Below are 5,871 nucleotides of genomic sequence, written 5' to 3' on the forward strand. Positions count from 1 at the left end.
GAAATAGCAGCCAAATTTTCTTCAAATCAAACTCTAGTTTAGGGTTAGGGTTCGGGTTTTAGAGTTAGGGTTAGGGTTATGAGTGAGGTTATTGCAAAAATAATCATAACCCTAACCGTAACCCTATTACGAAAGAGCACTGACTGTATTCAGCTGAATAGACGTCAGTGATTGGTTGAAATTACAGAAATACGACAACTTTAACATGAAATAACTTGCGATGTACAATTTTTTGTTAAGAAGGCTAAGAGAAAAAGTTGTTTTATATGACACATTCTACCAGTGTCCCAAGTTTGAAAGTGTTTCGTTAAGAAAACAAGTGTTGCCCGTCAAATCATAAAGATCCCATCTATGTCCTTCACAATGGTAATTTCCGCGTTTCAATTATTTTCCTCGTTTTTAGAATAATTTTAAAGTTTGATAATGAAAATAAATCAACCTTAACATCAATAATAGAATAACAGAACACAAAACTCTTTACTACTCAATGTACATATTGCCTGAATTCTAACAAAAGGGAAAGCATTTACTTCAAGAAATGTGTAGAAACATAAAAATGATAAGAAGTACGTTTGAATGACTACATATATACATATAAAATGAAATAAATATTACACATGTCTCTGACATGTTTTTTCTTCACAAAAACCAGAATTTGTCATTTTTATGGAGAAACACCCAGCTCCCTGTTTAAGAACAAGAAGTACGTTTGAATGATTATCCTTCTGTTAGACTTTCAACGGCCGGAGAAAGTTCAAAAGGTCAACTTATTCTCATTAATCTGTAAGTGCTAAGAGAAGAAAACAAAAGACCTTAAATATATATTTTTTTAAATGCTGATGACCGCAGTCTAATAAATGTAACAAGTAAAAAGAAAAAAAAGTTTCTAATGACTGAAATAAGTAAAAGGTAAGAAAAAAAATAATCGAAAGATATAACCATGGGGCTTTTGTCCACTTTCACACTTTAACTATGGGGCTTTTGTCCTACACTCGGCAAAAATAACTACATACACACAAGGACATAATCGCGTATGCCTGCACCAGCACAAACGTAAGATTGCAAAAGATTATAGTGAGCAGAAGAGAAAGAATCTGAAGGAAAAAGTCTTCCTTACTGACGTTTCTCTGTTTCCGAATGAGAGATTAATTGTGAAGAATTTGAGATGTGACCTTATTATGAAATAGAAGATGGATTGAGAGACAACCTAAGCGTTCTAGTGGACATCAAGGAATTGATTCCGAGAGCAATCACCTAAACAGTACCTGTTTACATATTCATGAACTAAGTTGGAGTTTATAATTAATTATTTCAACTTTTAAAAAATTTTTCATTTAAAGATATCAAATGCTTCAAATGGGAAGTCTAAATTGTAAATGAGAATACAGATATTTTAAGCAACAGCAAAATAATGCATACAGTTATGTAACTAAACAGAAAGCTATTTTCTATCAAAATCTACCTAAAGTTATTCCGTGATGAAATTCATCATACATCATTTTTCACTTAGAATTATAACTCTTTATGAGGAAATAAAAATACAATTCATGAATAAAATATTTTACTAATGCGCAATATATCTTGATTCACAAAGAAATAATTTAATACATAAACATTTGCAAAACTTTTCACACAAACTTTCCTGGGGTTTTTTTTTTTGGTTTTTTTTAATTTCATGTTTGAAGTATAACATGTAAGATGAAAATTATTTTCAATTTAGAGGTGATATGTCGACAAATGGATGATTACATACGAGACCCATCAGATTGCGGTGCTTTCTACCGATGTTTCAATGGCAGCCCAGTCAGGTTTGTTTGCCCCCGAAATATGCTTTTCAGTAGTCGCCGGAAACTTTGTGATTATGCCCGTAATGTCCAAGACTGCAATAATTGACATCAAAAAGGTAAACTTTCTTATTTTAACTAATCACTTTAACATTCTTACCTTTAATATAAGTCTTTTTTTCTTTTTCTTTTTTATTGTTTGATTTGTCATTAGGGCGTTGGACAAAATGTTTAGCGGTTTTTCTTCCCTTTTGGGGTCGATAAAATAAACACCAATGAACCCACTCCGCTACAATTTGAAACCATTATTATAGTTTACTTTGTAAGGTAGCGAGCTGGAAAAATCGTTAGCACACCGGGCAAAATGCTTAGCGGCATTTCGTCCGTCTTTACGTTCTGAGTTCAAATTCTGCCGAGGTCGACTTTGTCTTTCCTCATTTCGGAGTCGATAAAATAAGTACCAGTTGAATACTGGGGTTGATCTAATCGACTATCCCCCTCTCTCAAATTTTCAGGCCTTGTATCTATAGTAGAAAGGATTATTATGGTTTGGTTTGAGCGATGTAGCTGGCAGAAGCAGTGCAAATTGTGGATCGATAAGTTCTGAGTTCAAATCCCATCGAGATCGACTTTGTTTTCCACTCTACTGAGATTGATAAAATGAGTATTATTAAATATATTTAAAGGAAAAGCATGAACTAGAACCGGTTCAGGTGACTCAAGTTCTTTTTCCTTCAGAAACCTGTGGCCATTTGCTTAAGAAAGAAATCCTTATTAGAATTTATTGTATTGAACAATGAAATTAGTGTTTTACAGTTATCTAGATTCACCCATGCAGCCAGAATATCGGAGATACCAGCTTTTATAGACTCTTAAGATAAATATAATTAGCTTTCTAACATTTGATTTGCGAAAATAGATTGCTGAGTTGTGATCCATCCTCAAATATTGATGGTGCAGTCAACACAGGTGTTTGACTAAACGTGTTTCAGTCTCTACATTCTCCAAATATTTGCATTCCTATATCCAGTTTCTAGTGTTTTAACCCTTAAACGGTGGACATGATGATGATGACGATGACGATGACGACGTCGGCGGCGGCCTAGATAGCACAGAAGAAAGTAATGCTTCAACTAGCTCTGAATGGAAAAAGTGAACCGATTTTTCTCCATTTGAACATTCGTTTGACAACAGCAATGCGGATATCTCATATGAATTTATACTCAAATGATTGTATTGCCCTTACTTCTTTATTTTTATAATCTAAGATTTAAAATCTCATTTTCATAGTTTTTGTATATATCTAAAGTGAAAATAAGTAAAAAAAAAAAAAACTATTCTTAAAAACTGTTCTTTGTTAGTATATTGTATAGAGAGTAGGTAGAAAGCACTTCGAGTATTAACTTGGGCTTTCCATGTTTTAGCAAGGTTTATTGATTTCTTGTACGCTTCTAATACCATACATTCTAATCAGCCTTGAAATTCCTTTGACTATACTGAGCTATCTTTTAGACATGCAAGATGATGAAGTGTTGTGTTCAGAATGTAGACCTAAACAAGTTGATATGGGAGAAAAGTTGTTGCTCTACAACAGGCACTACTTGTTTGCAAAAATAATGTACTCAAAAGAGGTGGGGAAACGCCGGCGATGCAGTTATTGTGAGAGTAACATTGATTTCAAATTTTGGTACAAGGCCAGCAATTTCGGGAGAGGGATAGGTCGATTATATGAACCTTCCAGTATCGACCCCGAAAGGATGAAAGGCAAAGTCGACCTCAGCGGCATTTGAACTAAGAACATAAAGACGGACGAAATGCCTCTGAACATTTGGCCCAACGTGCTAACGGTTCTGCCAGCTCGCCGCCTTATGGTGAGTGTAATTTTGTCAATGGTACTAGATAGCATTGCTAGATCTACCAATAGAGTTGATGTCAGGGATTATTTGCTGAGTCTTGTGAAATTGCTACACCCAATTTTAATATGTTCAGAAGAGCTGAGACAATTAGAAGTGCTTCGTCTGAGATTATATATTGGTTTCTTTTCTTTCATCACAAACGAAACGTAAATATAATAATTAGATAACAGATAACATCTCAAGTTTACATTGTTAATACAGGTAGCACCTAGTTATCTGTACGGGGCAGTCAGGCGGTAGTAGATGACGGCGGCAATGTAGGTGTTCGCCACCTCCACCCGATCCTTCTGGAGTAGTTTCTTCTCAGTCCGTTTCTGGGTGAGACTAGCTACGCTGTTCGTTTTTGTCCCCTCGGTTTTGGTCAACCTGGAGATCAGGACAAAACCAAAGCCCGAGCAATTTAACCGATCTCAATAACGCTGTTGGGCGATATAGACCTGCCTTTCCAGGTGCCGCGTTGCAGGCCCAACGACTTCGCGTACAATGCTGGAAGATACCGCCCGGTTTATAAAAACATTGACAGGCAAAAGCTGTTCTAACGTTCCTGCTTAAGACATTAACTGGAACAGCTAGAAAAACTATTCTATAACAACACGTCTTTAAAAACTCCTTTTCTGGAAACGCATCAAGTGGAGAGATTTTTCAAAAATATATGGTAAGACATCTAATTTATATCGAGAGCAAAATAGTTCGGGATAGAGGTCGTAGTCCTATTTAGGCTGAGGTCCTCGCACTGCGACATTCCTTAGTCTCCTGCCAGGGCGAAGAGTTCGTTCTCTTCTCACATATTGTGAAGAAAATACAGTGAAGTTATGAACACCAGGTGTCCCACTAGGACTGGATCATTTGGTGAAAATTTTACATGGAGGGATACACACTCGAGTATTGTTCTCACAAGAAGTCTCCCTTACGGTGTTTTGATATGGCTACCTCGCCTAATCGTCACCCGAGGTAAATGTATGTACATACTTCGTTACACCTCGTACTCCTTTCAGAGAACGGTGTAACTGAGAAGTTAACCGGAGAATTCAAGTTGCTGTGTCCGTAGTATTTTCATCTCTTGCAGCTGCTATTGGTAGGTCTCTAGCTGTTGCCTTGATTGAAGTTATCGTTCCTGATATTGATGTTAATATTGCTGGTTTGTCTCTTCTTGTTATTGTGCTTATTGTAGTTTGTTTTTCTGATTGTGTTGTTTGCGCTGGTATTGTTACTGCTGCTGCTATTTTCGTTGCTATTGCTTTTGTGGTTGTTGGTTTGTCGGCTGCTTTGGCAGTTTGGCCACGTCTTTTGGGGCGATGTATGACTTAGCAACGCTGACCTTTTCGGTTTGAGGAGGTTAAACAAGCAGGTCGTCTTTCCAGCCTCTCCTCTTTTTGGATGGCCTTTCTACAAGTTCTAGTCGGATTCTTTGTTGTTACTCTTCTCTAAATCTGACAGCTACGATAGCATGAAAATAAGTGTTAACTTTTGTTTCGTCTGTAATTTCTGTTTGTGAAAGGACGTGGTTTAATGGTTAGGGTATTCAGCTTACGATCGTAAGGTTGTGAGTTCAATTCCTGGTGACGCGTTGTGTCCTTGAGCAAGACACTTTATTTCACGTTGCTCCAGTTCAGAGGCAAAAATGAGTTGTAACCTGTAATTCAAAGAGCCAACCTTGTCACATTATGTGTCACGCTTAATCTCTCAGAGAATTATGTTAATGGTACGCGTGACTGTGGAGTGCTCAGCACCTGCACGTTAATTTTTTTCGACTGGTGACGTCGTTGAATTGTGTCATGTTTTGAAGGAGCGCTTGAGTAGAAATACGTTGTAGGAATTTGTTGAGGACCTGTTATTATATTGTTGCCGTTTTGTTGGAATTGTTTTGTTGTTGAAAGCCATTGCTGTGCTGAGGTGGTTTAATATGACTACCAGCTACGCAGCTGCAGCTAGCAGCGGCAGGCCGACCAGCGACATGGGAATGAGAGAGGTGAAGGTAGATATGGAAAATTTGAAGAAACATTTCAAATATTTGAAGAAGGAGGGAGACTGCTTGAGGGTCGACCCTCCCAAAGAAGTGATGGAAGAAGCAGAAAAGAAAATTATCACATATAAAACCTTAAGAATCGGCTCCAAGAAAATAGAAATAGCGGACACTGAAATGATTGAGAAGCGTCTGAAGGAAATCACAG

At 37.1% G+C, this 5,871-nt stretch overlaps 1 long non-coding RNA gene across 1 annotated transcript in view; it reads left to right on the top strand.

Moving 5' to 3' along the window:
* Positions 1-5,871, top strand: part of LOC106876638 (uncharacterized) — a 41,432-nt gene that overhangs the window by 32,369 nt on the left and 3,192 nt on the right. Inside the window, exon 3 of the long non-coding RNA XR_008265805.1 lies at positions 1,721-1,903. This is a non-coding gene — a long non-coding RNA (uncharacterized LOC106876638). The remainder of the gene's footprint in view (positions 1-1,720; positions 1,904-5,871) is intronic.

The sequence above is a fragment of the Octopus bimaculoides genome, chromosome 17, assembly GCF_001194135.2.
Source record: "Octopus bimaculoides isolate UCB-OBI-ISO-001 chromosome 17, ASM119413v2, whole genome shotgun sequence".
NCBI classification, from domain to species: Eukaryota; Metazoa; Mollusca; class Cephalopoda; order Octopoda; family Octopodidae; genus Octopus; species Octopus bimaculoides.